The following is a 22,946-nucleotide window of genomic DNA, read 5'->3' on the forward strand; positions in this document are numbered from 1 at the left end:
TAACAGTAAAATATCATGACAACCAACTTCTGAGGACATTTCACTGGATAAAAGCCCCATAAATCGTCCAAATCAAATTTTATCTTTAAATCTAATGATGTGCACGCGTTTCTGACAGGGTTAGGCTTAGAGATAGGGGACGGTAAATATCATTAGCCTTCTATAAAATCAATGAAATGACATCACTAATATAGCGAATCAAACATCAGAGTGTGGGTTTACTGTCTGTTCTTGGCTATCCATGCTGGAAAATCCATCTTCAGCACGGAGCTGTGATTTGGAATATGGTAGCTTGTTTCTAGCTGGTCTAAGCTGCTCATTAAACCAACTGTACACCGGTAATACCAGCTTAAAGTGGTTAAGATGGTGTCAGGAACATGGCGGTTCACCAGACGGCACCAGCTAATTACCAGCTTAGACCAGCTAGAAAACAGCTAGCCTTGACAGCTTAAGTTAGATTTTCCAACAAGAGCAACACAATTTCTTAGCACTTCAAATCATAAAACACATAGACTTTTATTTTGTAAAGAGTAACACCATCAAAGGTATAGTTTACCCAAAAACAAAATTCTCTCATCATTTATTCACCCTCATGTCATGAATTTCAGTGGAACACCAAAGAAAATATTTTGAGAAATACCCCAGTGGTTTTACGTCCATACAAGTCATTCAAAACATCCTCATCTGGGGGGAATGACATGTGGGGGGTTGCCTAAATGATGAAAGAATTTTTAGTTGCAGGACAGGCTAACGTTTACATTAAAATCCGACCACATTTCCTACGTGCCAGCTTGAGATATTAATACCAAAGACTCACAGAGGTCACCTTTATTCGGGGGTGTGAGAAATATAGACTTATTGAGACGGGCTGGGCTGAAGATTAGAGTATTGATTTTGCAGGGCGAAAATCGGGGTGAGTGGGACCTGTGAAAGGGAGCGTGCTTGGGAATGCAGCCGCTCACAAAGAGGCGTGATACATGCGGCACATTTTCTTCTTGAGTGAATATGGGGAACAACACCCTGTGAGGAAAGAAATATCTGAAATAGGAAAGACAGAGGTAATCGTACTCTTGGTTCTCACAGGCAAATTGTACCACACGATTTCCAAACATTTTGTATGAGACGTTTGCAAATGTTTGGTGAAAAAAATAGTCAATACATCATTTATATGACAGATGAGCCTTTAAAGGGAGCGATTTCAGCCCTTTAAGTCGATGGTTTGTTGGTTGCTACTCATCTGCTGTATTCAACAATCACATGTCACATCACATGACCTCCTGTATCTTTGCTATGTGCCAAATTGCATCACAGTTCATATCCAAACAATTGAACGTTGGGTTCTGAAACGGATGTCAAAAACACAATCTATTCCTATAGATGAGGAAGGGAAGAAGTGCCAAACACGTCAGTAGCTAAACGCAAAAAGATTGATGTGCCCGGGATTTCCAAAACTTAACAACTGTGAGAATATGAGAAGTACATATCTCAGTGAGAAACTTTCTTCCGGTGATGTCTGTTAAATCTTTTTGACTTTGCGCAAAGCTGAATGTACCTCATCTTGAAGAGGTCTAAAGATATTAAGTCTTGGAAGAACAGACTTGTTAGGGGAAAGCTTATAAAAGGCATATGGGGAGGGGCTGAATTGACAAGTGCATGCTTGAGAGGAAACAAAATCTGATGACATAGGCAAAAAAAAGTACAAAGTCGACACTGAGAGTTGATCAACATCGTCTTTCGAGGGCAGAAAATGGGAGGTTATGCCAACTTTAGTTTTCCCAATAAGTGTAAAAGCAGTCAAACCACAGATCTGCGTCGGGGGTTTTGAACACTTAACAAGTTTATCACATAAAATGAAGATTGTATCTAACACTATCCACAATAAAGGACACAATATGATTACGTTTTCAGTATTTCCACATTTTAAGTATCGAGTATCCTCATGGTTATTCATTTATAAGCACCATATTTTGCACTCCTGCTCCAAATCCTCAGGGAAACACCGTATGCTACCAAACACAAGCTTCTTGTCCAAATGTACCCGTCACCAGGTGACACAGCGTTCACAGGAAACCCCATTTTGCCCTTCGTGTCAAATAAAGAGGGGACAGCTACAATGTAGGACCCCTCCTTTGTCCTCCCCTTTTCACCCTTCTCACTATCCCATGCCAGCCAGCTTTTGTGCCAGGCCCCTGATGCCCATGGCAGATGGCGGAGTGGGCGGCAGGTACTAGCCTCCTGGCACAGCAAACATCTGTTATCATTACCAAATGCTAATTGCCATCAATCAAGACAGCACCCAAGTGCATTAGTATGCGAGGTTCATAAGGGGAGGTGTGCGGGGGAGAGGTAAACATAAAAAGTGATGTCTTAATTTACCTTGGAGCGATGGCGAGGGCAGTGGTGTGGTTAGAGGAAGTTGAAGGTAACTTGGGGTTGTTAATGTGTAGCCCATGAGCTGCGAGGTACCGTCTCTACCGTTAATATGTGAACTGTAAACCTATAAAAACAAACCTAGAATTTAAGTGAAGTTCTATTGGCTGCGGTTCTATTGTTTTTTAATGAATTTTTTAACATTAAATATTAAATATGAATTTAAATATTTTTTTAAATATTGGAGATTCTAATATATTAGAATGAAAAGTAAATAAAACAGTAATTTAAAAAGGTTTAACATTTCAGAAGCCGTTTTCAGTTTAGATTAAGCGGTTACCATACTTATTTTTTTAATAAATCAATTTTAATCATTATTACCAGAAACGTGATTCTTAACAGGTTACATATTACAATATTACAATCTGAGTAAAACTATTGGCTGCTGTTTTATTATATTTTGTATTTTTTGTATCAAATTATTGTAATGTATTTTAATGTGTTGTTATTATTAAAATATGAATTTTTTATATTCTATATTGAGATATAAATATATTAGAATTAAAAAGAAATAAAACATTAATTTAAACAAAGTTAAACATTTCAAGAGTCATTTTTAGTCAGCAAGTTAACCGGTAGTTAAATATAATACGTTTTATAATTAAATAATATATGTTATATATTACCAATTCTAACCAAAAAAACACGATACTTAACAGCCAAAATATTCCTAAATAATAATTTGTCGTACAAATTTAAAGTGTAAAAGTCTAAGCTAATTTAAAATATCTAATAAAAAATTCCAACCAAACAAAAAGGCATTTCCCTCAACTATTATGTAAATTTTTTAAGGAGACATTTTACACATCTAGGTTTTTGTATGCAAAAGGACAGAATTCCACAATAAGATACAATCTTCCACTATGGTGTTATATGGCTTAAACCTGCTCTGTGCGTCCTTGGCCATTAAGACCTCATCTTTCCAGTGACCAGACCAGGTGGGTGTGCGCTGGCACTGGAAGCCAAGACGTTGTGCGAGAGCCCGGCCCCCTTAAGGGAGATGGTGGGCTGACTAAGCAGCGCTCTCTTGGATCCATCGGCCGGGCTGGTGCCACAATGCCACCTGTGCCAAAGAGGAGCACTGTGGCGGCCGTCTGCTCCCTCTGCTAACCGTCCATTTTCAGCCACCCATATGGCTCGGGGCCTCAGGGGAGCGTGATGCTAACAGGGGCGGAGGGTTAGATGGTTCATTGGTCCGCTCATCACAACTCTAGAAAATTTGATGTATGCGATCACAAGCTTCATTGTGCTTAAGTGTCCATATTCTATCTTTTTATGTCATTAGAACAAATAATAACTGAAAATTGTACACATACCTTGAATGAGCACATTTGTAGGAAACATTATATCGACGATCAGATGAATGTACATCAGTCATGTCTATTCAACCAAAATGCAGTTGAAAGAATAAAATACCGCAATCTCACAGCGTCAAATAACTATACACTAAATCTCTATATTATTTTGCCGAGACCCATACTGTATATTCGATGCAACGTCATATCGCCGGGTGCCTGACGGAAAGTGCATGCTGGTTGTGAAATCTGTTAGAATTGTCGTCTCAATGAAACAGACCATCGTTCACTACAGCTGGCCGTGTCACTGGGACATCTGTGTCCACTTAAATCGCTCTCCGTCGAATGCTAAATAAGCATCAGATCTCACTGTGCCCATTTTTCTGCAAAATTCATGTCAAGACCATCGACATAAACACGCAAGCTAAAGTAATAAACACGACTCTGCATCTGTAAAAAGCCACATTACAGCCTGCAAACGGTACTCTAGACCGAACATCTGTTAAGTGACATGAAACAACCTGATTCTGAAAAACACAGCAGGGATTGCATAAACGTACAACGGCATAATTTCTCTCAATTAGATTCTCCAAGTGAAACTGAAACAAATGCACTCCATTGCACAGCAGCATTAAGAAATCAGCATTGAGCCTAGTTCACCAGAAGTATCAATTAATGAAAGCCAATGACACTTCACGCTAATTCTAGAATACGGCAAAGAACAGGCGGAGTGGAAAAGCATTTAGTGGCTGTAAATGAAGCATTGACCACTACAGGGTTTTAGAGAAATAATTTATAAGATGTAGAACTTTTAATGATTTCTCAAAGCTGATGACATTAAGGCTCATCATACAGCATATTAAAGTTAATATGGATATCTAATTTTTTACATACACACACATTTTAAAGCTAATATCAACATGTATGTGATTAAACACTGCAACCCTGCTAAACAATAGAAACCATCACCAACATTCTAATGGATTTAATTATTATAATGGGAATTGAATTGCTTTTAATGGAAAGTGGGTCTCTTTGGTAATGTGTTGGGTTCTACTGGTGGATGTTATGTAACCAAAAACTCAGACCATGGCGCTAGCAACGCCAAGGTCATGGGTTCGATCCCAGGGATTGCACATACTCCTATACAAATGTATAATAGAATGCAATGTAAGTCTCTTTGGATAATAGTGTCGGTCAAATGCATACATGTAAATGTAAATAATGGCTGCCTATATAATTTTGTCTTGGGGTTTCTATTGTTTTTTGCAGGAATGATGAAATTCAATGGACTAGCACATTCTACAATGAATCTCAACTGTTTTATTCACCACATGCACATGACAAACATACAACCGGAGATCCCAAGCGTGATTTAAGTTGCAAATAAGCATGACATGACTCCTATAACCATTGTGCAAGGTGTAAACAACACCGGTCCAGAAGCACTGACTGTTTTCCTTAAGAACTGAATCAAAAACAGGATGTGCTTTTAGACCAGTGCTGTTTACGTCTTGCAAAGTGGAACAATATAGATAGTCGTTGATTGTTAAATAAAACAGTTTTCTGTCACTCTGCATGAGTATTTTGACAGATATACCACCATTGACCCACTTTCGGATGGTACCACCTTTAGATACACAGCCGTTTGAATAGAGATTATGAATAAATTCTGAGACTGCAGATTAAAAAGGCAACTTCACAGCCTGTAGGTGCAATTTAATTTTTAATATGTTTACCGCTTGCTGCAAACACCAAATGTTGAAGCTGTAATTTTTTTCTAATTATTTTAGGGGGGGTAGTGTGCGATAGATGTGTGTGTATCCCTATCGTGATACATACAGTTGAAGGCTGAAAAGTGCCAGATACTAGAATAGAAGTTTGCGATTGCATTCAAAGGATATATAAACATTTGTTTTGCTAAATCGGTGTACGGTAAAAAATGATGTGAGCCTTGGCTTGTCCTACTCAGCGTTTTCATAATAAGGACCACAGGCCGCATCCGACTTCTGTGGCTTATTTAACATAGTGAAACATGATAACAGATTGTGGTGCAGACACACAGCAAGATTAAAAACATGAGATACAGCTATTGGCTCATCTCCCCCAGAACCGCAGTCCCTATCGGAGGACAAATGTGGGCGAGGTATGCCAGTTTTCCAGCACGGCTGTGCTAACAAAATCACCTTTATCCACACAGACAGGTGACAGCGTCAGCACTTGGGCTGCCAGTGGAACAGGCTGTGTCTGCAAGCCATGCTGTGCCAAAGAGTCTCCATGAAGGAATGTATGTCTTATTGTGTACGTTATGTGCGACTGTGTGTACATTTTCCACAGTACAGAAGCATATTGAGGAACTTTTAATCTTATTGACAGACCAGAATAGTAGGTATCTTGTGAGCGTGTTTGATGAAAGTGCATTTTAATGGAGCTGAATAAATCTAGAGGCTGAGAACTTTAACCATATGGTTAGAGTTTTATATTCTGAATGGCACATCTGGATCCAGCCGTCGCTCTTAATCATCACTAATGCCTGAACACGACATGTGAAAAGAAGGAATTAACCTGAGACAGGACTGCTGACCTGGACTTAGACAAAGGGGGAAAAAATCTCAGGCCCACTCATACTCTCATGATATCCTTTAACAAGATCTAACAGAAGAAAAAAGAAAATTTAGCAAAAAAAAATGTATCACTTACCCTTATGCAATCTTAAATATACAGTATATGACCTCTAATTCTCAGTTAAACACAATATTTTTTATAAAACGTTCAAGCATATTTAGCAAAACAGAAACACATCCATAACTTCAATTCTCACTGGTTCATAAAGGGATGGTTCATCCAAAACTGAAAATACTCTCATCATTTACTCACCCTCAAGTTATTTCTAACCTGTATACATTTCTTTTTTCTGCTTAACATATTTGGAAGAATGTCAGTAACCAAACACACCTCATCCCCCATCCCACAGAGGTTTCATTTTGGGTGAACTATCCTTTTAAATGTCTTGTGGCAAAATTTACAAGATAATAGTGAAGAGACACACACAAGAACCAAATTGGAATTAAGTGCTTGTGTGTATTTTACTAGTGTTGCTTCAAACAGCATTTTCTTGCCTTTTGAAGTCATATGTAATACTTTTATAATGGATGCATGTGCGTTTCAAAACTTTCAACATTTAAGGATCTGGGTCGTTGCCAACCGTACATACATTGTGTCATATGGTGTCCTATTAAATAACAGCTTTGCTTCAGTTGTTCTGTCTAAAATTCCAGAAGAAGAATATAGACAGAAATGTTGCAATTGTTGTATAAAACAAAGTAAAACTAAAATATCAGTAATATTTGGGACATCATTTGGTCTTGAAAGACAAATGTTTACTTCATATTAAAATTTTGACTGAAGCCTTTTGATTGTAGACTTTGCTATCTTAGCAAATCAGAACATAGTTTAAGACATTGCTGGGATCTCTTATGAAGCTCTTCTGCCTTCTTCCAGACACAGAAAAATAAAAAAATAAACTGCAGACACCAGCACATCAATCTGCTCTCTATTTAATCTAACTCCTGCCTAGAAGAAGATGTCCGAGACATTAAACTAAATGTATATGTAATTTTGCATCTCTTTAGGACCCCATGGTGTAAAATAAAATTTGTTTGGAAGCACCAATGATAAAAGCTACCATGTACCTGAATCTGTTGACATATCCTGTCCTAAAGTCACGCTGTAGATATCAACAGGCAGCAAACACAAGCTTGATGACAAGGGTACTTGGTTTCTGGCGAGGCATTTCTAAGAGATGCACACGTCTGGAGTAGCATGCCCTGAAGGACCCTCAAGGAGTGACAGAGAAAACACAGAAAGATCTCAAGAAGGAACAAATACATCTTTTCATGAGTCATGCCATTGTTTTTGTGCACTAGATGGCATATGCAGCAAACAAATGATAACAGGCAAAACACATCAAACGCTGAGAACGCAGTAACTCACTTTACGGATTCACAATCAAATAGAGGCAATTTACACAGAGGAGAAATTTCAACATCAACACAGATGGGAAGAACAGAAATATTCAAGAACAAGTTCTGCTCGGTCTCTGCCAGCACAGGTATGTAATCTATGTTGTGAATGACAGGTCCTAACAACAGAGCCGGGATTTACACCCTCCATCCACTTATCAAAAGTGTCATGCAGAAATATAATCCTTCTGACACGAGACTGATAGCATGCTTGTCCTCCGCCACAAAAAAAACGGCAAAGAGAAAGTATTAAAAAAAAGTATTACCAAAATGAAGAGCTTTCGAAATAAATCTCGCCTAGGTTAATAAAGTTGTCAAGCGATGGATTTTATCAACTCAATGTCAATAAATAAATAAATAAAGCATCACTCATGGGCATTTCACCCAATATGTTTATTTTATTACCCTTTTTAAAAGACGGGGGTGACAATATGTAGCTATAAGACCTCTCGCCTGATTGGTCGGACGTGCTTCGAAATTGCGTTTGAGACCTAGATATCCGCTTAAATGCCAGGGCCACCTCTTCAAGAATGTTTTCAAATAGGCTGAAATGCGCCCGATCTAATGGATTTCACTTTAACAGCCTTTAGAAACAAGCCGACAGGTCTGAGAAAGATGAATAAATGTCAATGTCAATGTCATTCACTGGAACTGTTGAGAGAGAGAGAGAGAGAGAGAGAGAGAGAGAGAGAGAGACAGGCAGGCAGAGAGAGAAAGGGAGACAGATAGATAGACGGACAGAGAGACAGACAGACAGATCATACACAAATGTTTTATGGAAAACATTTCGTATCTGTTAGGAGAACACAAGGAGATAGACAGACAGAGAGAGAGAGAGGCAGCGAGAGAGAGACAGACAGGCATCTTTGATAGTATTAATATTTTATCACACAGTCTAGCCATAGAGAAAGGCAGACACAGACAAACATGGCTTCCAAAGAAAGAACGAGTCTGTGCCCACTGTGACACTGGTGATGTCGAGACAGAGACACATTTTCTCCTTCATTGTGATCAATTTAAAGAAGTGAGAGAGAATCACTTTCACAAAATGTCAAAGCTCATGCCAGGGTTTCAAAAGTCTTCAGAAACAGAGCAAATGCAGACGTTACTGGGAGAAAAGAGACACACAATGGCTTCTGCAACATTTATCTATCAGCTGGACACCCCCAGAAACAAACTACTGCCTTAATCTGTTACAATCAATGCACATATACACCGTTTACTTTTATTCCATTCACATGTTTGAGCCTAAAATGTACATTTGATATAGATATTTTTATTTGATATACTTCATTTGTTTACTTACATATACTTCATTTTATATTTCATTCTATATTTATCCCTTAATTTGCACCTACTTAGCGTCTTTTGTTATATGTTCAATGTTTTGGCGATATTGTAAGAACACGCAATCATGTCAATAAAGTAACTTGACATTGAAATAGAAACAGACAAAGAGAGACAGACAAACAGATGGATAGATAGACAGACAGAGAAAAAGAACGAGGGAGGCATACTGTGAGACAGACAGACAGACAGACAAGGAGAGAGAAACAGACGGACAGAAAGAGAGAAGCAGACTGACAGAGAGACAGACAGACAGGGAGACAGACAGATGAATAGACAGACAGAGAGAGAGAAACAGTCTCACAGCCTGACAGAAGAGACAGACAGATATATAGATTGAAAGACAGACATTTTTGTTTGTTATTTGTTTTTTCTTTTGGCGGTACAGTTGGCATTGAGGACAAACCAGTACTTCCACATCGGATGCCAGAGCTATGCAACTGACTGACAACTTTGCTCATCACCGCTCATATTCTGGTGCCCTTGGGAGTCTTTGCTTCCATTTTTCCCGTTCGCTCTTGGACTTGCTGTGCCATCCCTCACGCTGAGTTTTGGAAATGAGCCTCCCCGTACCAATTTGTCCCAAACTTCCAGCCCACTGTCCCTGATAGACCACCTGCCCAGGGCCTCTCATTGCTCCCATGCAGGGGGTGGCAGTGCCCTCCATGGGCCGAGCCCCAAACCCTGCTGCCTTAATGGCCACTGGCTGCCCTATCGTGCCATGCAGCCAAGCATGTTCTGCACCACCAGACGCCAAGACTCTCGCGGAATGCTAATGACCTCATCCATTTCCATCTTCTGTTCTACTCTAGACACGCAGACAACCCTTCCCCCACAACACCAAGAATGACAGGTTGTAATAAGAGGTTTGTATGACTTGAATGAGTAGACAATAAACGCATTCAAGAAAATTATGAGATTCACATACAATCATTGTGAGAGGGTCTTCTCACCGCGTGTAGCTTTTAGCTGGTTGCTCACTTGACTGTCGCACGGCATGAGTTCAGTAGCTCAAGTGCACTTACAGACACCACTTCTCATACCCCCCGCCCGCATACTTGGAATGAATGAGCGACCAAATCTTTATTCCTTACAGTGACTTCGGAAAGTGGAGCTTGGGGTCCGTATTTATTTCAAACGAGAAGCAGATTAAGAATTGGAGGATAGGAATGGCAACCGATTCCTGGCATACTCGGAGGGATACGAGTGGCTCTTAATATTATTCCAAGAGGCTCCCTAAGGCTGAGTTTTTTTTAGCTGCTTGATGAATGAATGAATAAATGAATGAATGAGACATTTATTTATATTTATTCCCCGCAAAACGCTGGTATCCCTGTCCAACAGACTCCTGATGCATGAAATGCATTTGAGCGTATGCAGAAACACCCATCACAACTAGGAAGTGCACATACACGACACTCACACTAGCATTTAGAGCTAGGGTGTGTGACAGTTTGGGTCATAAGCATACCTTGATAGATTATTTTTGACCATACCATGCCTTAAAATGTTGTTGGTGATGTGAAAAACTGTTTCTCAAACTATGATCTTTCAAAAAATAAGCAAGTACAGGATTGGGCTGAAATCATATCAAATATACGACACGAATAAACTTGGGTGTTTTTCTGCATGCTTACCAGATCAGAGAAATCTTGTATTCTTCCGGGAAGTAGACTGGATGCTCTTCACTGCTATCAGACACTAGGCTTTGACTGGCAGCATTTCTTCTCGTCTGAACACGATTCTGAGGAAAAGAAGACTAAGATAAACTAAAGCACAGAGATGTAGAGAACTACAAGGAACAAAAAAGACAGTAATTCATGTCAAATGACGCAGTGTCACAGTGATTGTTCACCAAAATATGAAAATTCTGTCATCATTTACTCACCCCCTTCTCTTTTATAAACTTTATGACTTTACTTCTTCCGCAGAATGTATGGACACAAAACCAATGCTAGTATGGGGGCCAGTTAACAACATTCTTCAAAATATCTTATTTTGTGCTCTGCATAAGAAAGAAAGTCATACAGGTTTGGATAGGGTGAGCAAATGATGACAAACATTTTTTGAGGGTGAACGATCACCGCTCAAGTACGTCATTTTTGTGCAACTAGCATCACCAAACCGAACCAGAAGAATAATGACAGTTTTCAAGAGGTTTTTCTGAACACTTCCTGTTGTTGTGGTGTCAATAACCAGCAACAAATTAACTTACAAATCATTTTATGCTCACTGTTGTAAATTGGGGTAGGGTAGGGTAGTGTAAGGTAAGGAGACACATTTTTGAAGTTTTGAACAATGACACCTCAATCCAATATATACTTGCTTGATAACATTTTAGCTTTGGATTTTTTTCAACCCAAAACTTTTAGATTGCAGCTTTAAAGAAATGGAGCAATGTATTGATTGAACACCAGTGTTTACACTTTTGGGGAAATCAGTGTACAAAGGCCTTTCTTTACAGTCTCTGCATATCAAGTTGAAGACAGTATAGGAGGAGAAAGTAGAAGAAAACTATAAATGTGAATCAATATAAAAACACAAACTTTTAGTTGATCAATCTTATAATTCCAGTCTGAACTGTGCTGTTTCTGCTACACAGAAACAGCCCCTTCATGTTCATATAAGACCAGAATCCACCATTCACCAACCAATGACCAGCAAAATAACTTTTTCAATTTCATCACACGTCTAACCACGATATCCGAGACAGAATCTACTCCATCACTCTTTCTCTCCTGAGAGTACTCCTGGACGGACGGACACCATGCTGGAGGTCACAGATGATGCTGACGGAGTAGAATATGAGGGTTTGCAAAGCGCGTGCCGTAGCAGCCTGAGGGAGCAGTCTCGGGTCAGCCCTTTACCTTGCCTAAACAGAACTATTCATTTCATTGCCCTTGTACCAGCATGAATTCAGCATTGAACATTTGATCTGTCTTTCCGAGTCTCTCAACTTTCCTTCTAGCTTACATTCGGCTCAGGTCTGCAGAGCATTTGAACTGCACATAACGGAAGTTTTCTCCCTCACCTTAACACGCCTTTAACAGTCATTCTCCTGGGACGGCTGAACAGTCTACACTCGAGTTCTTTTGCTTCAAGACCAAAAGAAGACAATTTCTCAAGTTGAGGAGTTCACTAGTCTTACATTTTCTTCCGACTATTAAATCCAAACCTACGCACCAATGAACTCCAATGAAGCTTGAGTCAGCGGCATAACATTTAAGGAAGCGTGCGTCCATTTAATCTAATTCCACATTAACCAAATTTTTCTTTAAGAAGGAAAGACTTCTCAGCTGTAAACAGGATCCATTTCTCACAAATCTCCTCAATCGCTTGATCAAGGTATCTGTTCTCCAAAGTGTTCCAAGAGCCTGCAGCTCTGGGGCAGAATGCTTTGAAGCCCCTGGAAACACAATGCCAGCACCGAGAAAAGCTCCCCTTTAGCTCCCGGTGTCCGCCCCTCGTCGCTTCTCTGGCAGCTCGCGCGATTCCCTCTCCTCCAACACGCCTTCCAAAAATAAGGACAGACGGTCTCAAGGTTCTTTAATGAACTGTCAAGCTCCTCAGCTCCGGGCTGTACACAAAGATAGGCACCTCAGCACAGCTCAAACTTACTGTACAGAAGAGAGTCAAAGAGAAACCCACAGGAAAAAAAGCCTTCACCTGAGAATTCCCAGCTCAGCATTAGGTGTTCTGCTTTTTGTCAAAGTAAGCAATCTAAAGTGTTGATTGCTGAATTTTTCATTTGCTCATGGCATTTATACTGTTGACCTTTGGAGCATTTTTCACAAGCAAAATCGTTTGGACACTGTTCACCTTGACAACTGACATGAAAACCATTCCTTATGTTTTTATACAGGCGTATGTCAACAATGTAACTGTATTACTGTAACTGTAATATGAATACTGTATCTGGAAATACTATCATTTACAGCAATAAATGCACATTACCAATATTTGTCATTTTATGACAACTTTAATGCTCCAAATCTTAATAACGCCGTCATAATATATGTTTATATAATATAATATTTATAATAAATCACAGGATCACATATATTTTGCATCAAATTTGCAAGTACCTTGAAATGAACACCTTTCAAAATAAGACATTTACTTTAAGTGTGAACACGCACACACCAAAGACGTTGCCATGCAAAAATGCAATGTACAATTACTTTGTGATACAATACCCACACATTAGCATAATAAAGAACAATATGCCAGCTTAGCACAACTCTAATGATAGAGCGCCCAAAATAGAGACTCATCTGAGGTACCAGAACGCAAAAACAATAGCAGGCAACCAGAGCACCAGTTGATAAACCAGTGCAAAATATTGCCATATTTCAGTCAGTAGTCATGGGTTTAAATAAACGAAACAATCTTTGGTTTTGATTCGCTTTGATATTTTGCCATTAGGGAATCTTCAATCACACTAATCCGGAAAAGGGATGTCAGGATTAAACACACGTATGTTAGTCGTGCATTACCTATGACAGCTCCCTGACATGTGCGGATAGAGGGAGTTAGTTCCTTGCAAAGGAGACTAAAGCATGTCATCGGCAGTCATAGTGCTGATGTGCGAACGAACACGCAGCGTGACACACGGCATCAAAACAAACCCTCTCACGCTGCAATCAACGACGCCGTCTATACACGTTACGTCATGATGTACCTGAGTGGTTTAAGAAAATATAACAGATGGCTTCAAACCACTGCAGTATACAGCATCATCGTCTGCTTCCAGACATGGAACCACTCTAGAATCAGAGACGAAATACAAGAAAGAGACCAGATGCAACCGACATTCCCCTTTTTTGTTGTGTCCTGTTTCGTTTCAGGAGGGCAATCAGTTCCGTCCCGCTGCCCCCCACCATAGATTGACATGTTCTTCAGTGGCTCCTGCAGCCACGGCAAACTTTGACCCCCCCCATCACCAACACGACCAACTAGTGTGCTGCTGAAATCCAGTGAAGTGAAACGGCTGTGTAAAATTCATTCCACTGCTTCTCAACAGTGCTTTGATTCTTAAACCAAGAGCTCAAAGTCCCAGTGTCCTCAGATAACCTGCATCTACACACGGATCTGCACAGAACAGCGATATTCTGAGATTTAGTTAATGCCGGTCTTATATTAATGGAGCCCTGAGATTTGCACAGACAAAAGGAATTAGAGCGGGATTGAACGGGCATTAAATGTGTTTCACCCTGCTGTTTTGAGTCACCTGATGACAGTTAACTGATGTATAAAGGAGACTGGGGCTAGTTTAACAACAGTGAATATTTTTTAAGACAGGTTTAATTCTGAAAATCAGTTGAGTTATTGAACATGGTCGCTGCTTTACTCCTGGGTGGAGGTGGGGTGGCTGCCGTCAGAGAGGGAGTGGAGGACTCGCCGCCGTTGGGTGTGGGCTGGAACCTGCTGCCGTCCGCCGTGAAGGAAAGGAGCAGGAAACGGGAGACTCGCTGCCGGTTGCCCTCAGCCGGAGGAGATATTGTCGGCCGACCAGGGGGCGGAGAAGGATCGAGCGGTCCACCGAGCATCCAGGGCCACCGCATGGCACAGCGAAGAGCTTCTTGGCTGCCTGAGGACCGAGTGGCAGTGTGTCTGGGAACCGGACCAGGATGGATAAGTGAGGAGTGACAACAGGGAAGGACGAGAGAGGACCAGGCCTGGACTTTATGTGATGAGTTATTGTCTTAGTGTGGCCGGCAGTCGACCGTGAGGGAGCTGCCAGGATTTTTACTTTCGTTTTGTTGTTTGTTTATTTGATTAAAAGTCTGTTTTACGTTCGCCGGTTCCCGCCTCCTTCATTCCCTTTATTGAACCTTGTTACAATAACATTATACACCAACAGCTTTAATGGTTAATAAGTAAGAAGCGTGACCAGTCAGTTTGATACTATCGCGTTGCAGGTTCGAATCCCCCTTTCACTTGTCTACACCACATATTAGATCATATAGGTATTTATTTTCAACAAAATAATAAAAAATACAGGTGTTTAATAATAAAGTGTATGGTAAGGTAAGTGGTAGTAGGGAGGTTTTCATTGTCGTCATATTTATTTCCATTTACCTTTAGTCATTTAGCAGACGCTTTTATCCAAAGCGACTTACAAATGAGGTGAACAATGGAAGTAATCGGCACTACATAATGACAACAAAAAGGCATAAGCGCAGTAAAACGGGTCTCATATTGCCTACCACAGTATACAAAGCTTTTTGAGGATAGAAAGAGTAGAAAAGAAATAGAAGTTGGAACTAATCGGTCAGGTGCTGACAGAAAAGATGTGTTTTCAGCCGATTCTTAAAGATCTGGTAATCTTGTAGCAGCGGGCAGATCATTTCACAAATGTGGAACAAATCCAGAGAAGGTGCGTGAGAATCCCTTTTTGCGATTGCACTATAAGACGTTGTTCGTTTTCAGAGCATAGGGATCTGCCGGGTACATAAGTCTGTATTAGCGAGTGAAGATATGGGGGTGCCGAACGAGTGGTGGTCTTGTAGGCCAAGAGCAGAGCATTGAATTTGATGCAAGCGACTAGAGGAGCCAATGTAACTTAATGAAGAGAGGAGTGACGTGTGTTCTCTTCGGTTCATTGAAGACACTCTTGCCGCTGCATTCTGGATCATCTGTAGCGGTTTGGTTGTGCAGGCTGGAAGTCCAGCCAGTAGCGCATTGCAATAGTCCAGTCTGGACAGGACAAAAGCCTGGACTAGGACTTTCGGAAATTTTTAATGATACCAGGGTAGGGTTTGTTATCTGCAAGTCTCTGTGCATGTTTGTGCATTGTTCAGTTTCGTGTATTCTTGTACACGTTTGTTTGGATATGATGTGGTATAATTTATAATTCCGTTACTTTAGAATGTCATTGTTGTATGGCCAGAGGAAATTTAGCCATACCCTTGGGTTTGGTGAAACGCCGCCATTGCATATACATTGCATATAGTAATTTTAAAGCCAAAATGTACACTAAACAATTATTGCAACAGCACAAAAAGTTAAAGGGTAACATGTGACAACTTGCCCCTGTGACAACTAGCCCCGGTCTTCCAATATACATTTCTTAATTCATACTTCTCCCAATAAAAAAGGAAATAAAAACAACTATCACATGGCAGTCAAAGTGACAAATTGAAAAGTGACACATCATAAAACACTGGTTTTCAGGCACTAGAATGTTAGGCCATTAGCCATGCATTACATTAGGAAACCTGCTTGATAGACTCTGAATGTCTTTCTCATTAAACTAGTCGAGAAGATTCAATTAAGAACATGTCAAGGGACCCAAGGTGGTTCGTATATATAAAGCTCACCTCCAGCTGGTAAACAACTTCTTGCCTGCTGTCCCGGTTTGGTTTACCTAAACCTCCAAGGACGAACTAAACCCCACTTTAAGTAACTGCACTAAACTCTGCACAAAGAAGCCAAAGTCCACAATCCCTCTTGTGTGTATATAAAGGATTTAAAGAGAATAAAATGCAGCTAATTAAAACAGTGTTTCCGTGAGATGTTAATGAGGTTTTTTGTTACACATGGGTGGACGTCCTTACACGATGTAGTGTAATCCCACCGAGTCGATGCTCTTTGTCCTCACGTAGCTGGCAGCTATAATCCGCAAAACTCCGTCAAACATAATTACCAAACAGTCACATCTGCACCTTCCGAAAAGTCACTGCATTAATCACGACCATCGTCTTTTTCGGTCCAATTTTTGTCGCCTAGCCATCCACAACGCAGTTTCTTCGCGACCGCGTTATCATTGGCGACGTTCGAGTCGTTTGAAATGAAGCATGTTGAGCTAATGAGCAAACAGTGATATCAGCCTTCATGTGTAACCACACATCATGATGTCAGCACTTCTGCAGAGAGCTGAAGGTGAGCGCGGCAATAACACATTGTAATTTTTTTGTAGGAAAGCCACCCACTCTCTGGCGTATATAGGCCCTAGTACAAAGGCCCCATGGGAAAGCTTGAAACCAGACCTAGGATTTCACTTTCTGCACAACATATTGCGTGTTTGTTATTTCGCAATGCACCAAACTCCAACAAACATTACATGCCGATGGGAAACTTCAGCAAATTCTTGCAGAGCTGACAAAACCTAACAACACTTACTCTGCTGGTGTTCGTGTTTCTGAATCCAGCAGCAAACTTGGACCGTTGCTGTTTGTTGGTGCAGCCCTTAAACCCAGGAAAACATTGTGTGCTAAAACAAACTATTTGATAAAACTTAGTACACTTCTATAAGTGTTCTTAAAGTGCTCTATTTTCACACATTTGTATCTAATATAAAAATCATTGTCTTAATTCTGTTCAATAGCACAGTTGAGTATACTTAAATCTTCTTAAAGGGACAGTCGAGTTGAATCAAATCTGTATACATTTCTTTGTTCTGATGAAAAAAAGAGAAAGATATTTGAAAGAATGCTTGTAACCAAACAGTTTTTGACCACCATGCCCCAGAACGGTTTGCTTTCTAACATTCTTCTAAATTTCCTCTCGTGTTCAACAGAACAAAGAAATTTATAAAGCATTTTTTCCTACTAGGGTAGTCAATGGTGGCCAAGAACTTTTCGGTTACAAGCATTCTTGTAAATATCTTTATGTGTTTTCATCAGAATATATACAGATTTGGAACAACTTGAGGGTGAGTAAAAGATGATTTTATTAAGTACAAAATAAGTGTTTTATATAGAGAACTTTATGAAATATATTTAAGTGTATTTTAGTGCACTTATTTTCATCCGGAAAGGGATAATTCACCCAGGAAGAAAAAATTATTTTGAATGCAAAACACACACAAAGATAAAAAAGATATTTTTAAGAACGTTGATAACAAACGACGTTAAACCACCACTGACGTCCATTGTATAAACACAAAACAACTAAGACATTTTGACAAAAAAACCTCTTTTGTGTGTACACCAAAAAATCATATACAGGGTTTGAATCATATACAGGGTTCGATGAGTTCCGACTCCTATCTCTTTTCTAGTCTTTCAAAAAACAAAAACTTCAAACTTAGCTGTGTATACTGTGGTAGGCTATATGAGACCAGTTCTTTTTATTGCACTTATGCTTTTTGTTCTTACGTTGTCCCAATTGTTTCCATTGTTAACCCCATCTGTAGGTCGCTTTGGATAAAAGCGTCTGCTAAATGACTAAATATGTAAATGTGAATGTAAAGGCGACTAGATTCTTATTTTTGGGTGAACTATCCCTTTAAACACAGCATCACAGTACTAATGACATGGCAAGCAATCTCAGTTTGAACTGATTTGACTATAACCCATGTAAAGGAATCTGAAGTTTTAGGTTTCAAACAGAGATGTAAACTGTAATAGATATTCAATCTTAAAAAAGTACATTTACCCTTTGCATATTCACCACACACACAAAACCAGCCTTCCCAGTATATTTAAATGTACTACACAAACAAAAGGCAGAAAGCGTTCAAAGCCAAAGGTAAAAGCATCCCGAACAACTTGGTCAGTTTCTCAGGGGCATAGCAACACAGACCTCAATTAGGTGGAAACGAAGAGGTGTCTGTTCTCCCCCGGCTGCTCAATCGCAACAGTAACAAGGCAGGTTAAAGAATACCGCCCACAGGCTTCATTCTTCCCAAGCTTAAAGCTGCGTATGTGTATGTGTGGAGACTGTCTGTTCTACCAAGAATGCAAACAGTTTTTCCTTGTTACTGAGCCAATTACTGAGATAAAGTGGACTCTTATGAACAGGCGCTCTCTCTCTCTCTCGTTCCTAACATCTTTAGCTCCGAAACCAACATGACACAATGAAACTGACACAATGCATCTGATTTGTCAAAAACTCCATTTACGAACACCCAATGCCGAGGCAGTGTGGGAGACCAAAAGTACCTTATACAATCAGATCAAGCCATATTTAGATTTAACACAGAGCAATATGGTCCTGTATTACAAAGACGGGCTCTGGCACATTGTTACCGTCAGTTTAGCATATGTAAAAGGATACTTATTTGCTTTATACATCACATACCAAGAAACATTATTTGGAATCTATTGGAAATTTAAAAAGTGTAAAAGTGAGGTAGTTTGTAGTCAACAATAGAGAGATTATCTCTTCAAATGCAAAAAGAATAAGCTTGGAAAAATCATTCCACTCTTTTTCTCAGATGCACTTGAATTTTAATCCAAGCACATAGGTTATGTTTCCAGCAGTTGTTTTACTGCAGGACTGAAAAAATATCCATATCACTCAAAATGGATCAACACCAGGTGTAAGCGTAGCCCCCGAGACACAGAATTTTCTACACCTGATTAATCCTTGTGTTCTTTTTAAACGAACGACTCAAGACAACTTCGGGACCGAAGATCTGCGGATCTCAACTGTCACGGGTTACAACACCACTGAAAAAGATTCACCCCCTGTGTTTCAAAGCCCGTGCTTCTAACTCCAGAGTGTGGCCATCAGTGGGCTCTGTGGGGTGATTGACCATGGCACATTCTGAGTGCCAGCAAGAGAAGGATGTGACAGTGTGAAGGGCCAGACTCTGGGGATGGGTGAGAGACACAGAGCTTCTAAATAAAGTCTGGCCTCCTCAAACTTCACTGCACTCCTCAAACTGAGACTGACAAGTGTGTATGTCCTGAGTAAGTAAGTAAGGAACTAAGTGCGTACTAAGTAAGTAACAAACTGTAGGAGGTAAAGTGGGATGTATGACCATACTACAAAACTATAATAGAACAATGTCTCACTTTACACTTACATTATTGGATGAGATGAACTTTTGACTGACCAGGTCAAAGGGATAGCTCACCCACAAATGAAAATTCTGTTATCATTTACTTGCCCTCTTGTCATTTCAAGTCTGTAATAACTTTATTATTTTCTTTCCTCTGCAGAACACAAAAGAGAATATTTCGAAAAATGGTGGTAACCGATCAAAAGCGGTACATTGGTTTTGTGTCCATTCGATAGAAGTGAATGGGCATCGCCATTGTTCGGTTATCAACATTCGTCAAAATATATTGATCACATGTTGAAATAGTTCATTGCTGAATGGCTGCACTATACTATAGCACTGAAATACTACATTTTTATCAGAGTGTGAAAACAAAAGAACATATACCCATAATGTTTTGCATTGTTATGCTGTGCACTACACAGTGTTTTTGGATTATTGTATATTTTTAACCAAATAACAGTCCACAAACAGTGCTCTTATACTCCAACACACAAAAATAAGTATGCTAGGTCCAAACTTTTGGACATAAATCAGCGGTCACACTTGACTTTTTGCTCCATTGACTTTCATTCATACGCATGTGAATGCGACAGACCGGAAACGCGAGCCCGTCCGAATATTTTTTCGCATTTCCCTGTGTATCAAAATCGACCTGCAAATTCGTGTCACGTGAGTGCGTCAGACAAATAGAAGATCAAAACATCACAGCGAGACCTCTCGGACATGTAAAAGATGGAGGAATTGCTCCCACCCATTTGCCCAGCACCGTCTGAACTAAAGTCTAATCTGACCGCGGCAATACTCAAGAGTGCAGGTGTGCGCTGAGACCTTGGCCGGTGAGTTTGGATCTGTTTGGTTTTGCACTGTTTATTATTGTCTTGAGCTTACTTGACTCTTGACAGAGATGGAGTGAGATGAGCAGAGAGGGGAAGGTCATTAATCTTGAGATGGAGGTTGAGTCCTGGCAGAAGAGCCACACTTATCCATATCATTGGTTTCTTGCCTCTTTGTGTCCTGTGCTGAATGAGCAAGAGGATGATCACTCAGCCACTCATTTGCCTCGCAGGACACTTTGATGGAAAACAACAAAGAATAAGAAACTAGATCTGCCACTAACAATGATCCTGATAATGGATTTGACCTGTCGAGTATGTATGTCATAATTCATATTGCAGTGAGAATATACTGTATGTAAAACGTATTTACAAAATGTCTATATCTACAAAATGTAATCACATCCTGCCCTAATGTTTAGTCAAAATACTTGTTGTCAAAAATATACATGTGTATATATATATATATATGTGTTATATAGGTATATGTTCATTGTGTGAACTACTAACAACATTTCTCTGTATTTTTTTAGACCTCAAATACGGCAAATAAAATATGTTCTTATTCACTTTCAAGCAATACCACTTGTTCGCACATGTATTGAAGAAAACCTTGATTTTAATCACAATTTGGCTGTTGAAGGACTTTGTCACTCCTGGGCCGATGTTATGTACTATTTTTATAAAAACAACATCATTATTTACATAACATAACACGCTTTGAATAACATTTGGTTAATATTTAATAGTATATTCGTAGTTTTAGTGTAATGAAATCCTTAGACAATAGACCTTGTTTACACCTATATATTTATCGCGTGTCCACCTATGATGGGATCACCGGAGACATGATGTTGTTACACCAGGTGACACTGATATCACAGTTGTGTGGGGACACAACATCTTGAAAACAGGTGAAAACATCATACTTCAAACATTCATCACAGGAGGAGACACGCGCCTGCATGCAGGTGGTACCCAGATATGGGGCTTACAGCTGTTGGCTAATTAACTTCTCTTTTGCACACCTGTATGGAGAGAAGTCTGTCCTGACAGCCACTGTTGGGCCTCGCTGGGTCTAAACATGCAATTGCGCAGCAGATGTTGTCGCATTTCACACTTTGTTGAACAAATACTTCACAGCTTCGTGAGAAGATGAAGCACGGGTGGCCAACATCGGGTAAAGGATATCGGCTACCTGTAGACGACTGTTCGCAGATGGCTAAAGTGACAATTTTACAATAAACTCATCTGCTTTAATCAGATTCTGGCAAAAACTATTATGGCCAATGTCAATGGGACACATCTATTAAGACGCTATCTGCAGTTAACTGGAAGCTCGGCAAGCCGAATCAATAGAAAAGTAATACTCTCAGTACAATTTCAAAATGCACGTGGCCCCGCTTCCCATTTCGTGGGGATTACTGGTGTTTTCAGAAATCTTTAATGATGTGGTAATCAATTAATTTCTCAAAATAAACAGCAGGATGGTTCCACGTTGCTGAATAGTTTGTTTACTTCCAAGTTGGGTATTCGTCACGTTGTTTTTTTTAATACGCAGGGACAAAATAGCACACGGAAAGTATTTTAATTATGAAGCTCGGGGTGGGAAAGTATGAGATGCATAATTTCTCATAATCTTCAGTGCTGTGTACAGAAAAATATGTATTTTTAATAAAACAAAAGTAACAAGGAAAAAAGAGTTTTAAATACATATTGACTTTGCTTATTAAGTCCTTTATCATTTTCCTTTATGAGGCAAGGACATAGGCATGGTAATAATAATATCTAGTGTAATATATTCTGTTGAAACATAGTGCTCAGGGGCCTATGCGGGGAGCCCGTTCTCGGCGTGGGTGCTATTAAAATGAGCCAAATTCTGTATGTATGCCGTGGACCGATATGCCGTCCTGTGTCAGCAGTTTGGAGTCTCACAGGCTCTCTGAGAAGCCTCCGAATGTCACAGAAAAAGAAGGGAAAACACTGGTCCGGCAAAACCTTCCTAAAACTCTATAATACGGATGAGCACATTACATACAGTGCTTTTTTAATTGAAAGACATTCATATCATCCATACATACACACTTAGAAACCCAAACACTAACTTTAAACGTAGGCTTGTAGTCAATATTTGTGAGGGGAAAATCAACCTACACATGGCTTGCTTATTGCCGTCTCTGCATATTAAGCCGGCAGTGTTGGAATATCAATAAAAGTACACAAATCACCTTTAAGAGGCATGAAGCATTCGAGTTTGCACAAACACCTAGTTTGTGTGTGTGGT

At 39.8% G+C, this 22,946-nt stretch overlaps 1 protein-coding gene across 1 annotated transcript in view; it reads right to left on the bottom strand.

The window, feature by feature from the left end:
• rbfox3a (RNA binding fox-1 homolog 3a) overlaps positions 1 to 22,946 on the bottom strand; it is a 369,568-nt gene that overhangs the window by 290,339 nt on the left and 56,283 nt on the right. The window contains exon 3 of the mRNA XM_079476662.1: positions 10,732 to 10,838. The gene's annotated coding sequence lies outside the window, so the exon portion shown is untranslated. The remainder of the gene's footprint in view (positions 1 to 10,731; positions 10,839 to 22,946) is intronic.

The sequence above is a fragment of the Barbatula barbatula genome, assembly GCF_947034865.1.
Source record: "Barbatula barbatula genome assembly, chromosome: 16".
NCBI classification, from domain to species: Eukaryota; Metazoa; Chordata; class Actinopteri; order Cypriniformes; family Nemacheilidae; genus Barbatula; species Barbatula barbatula.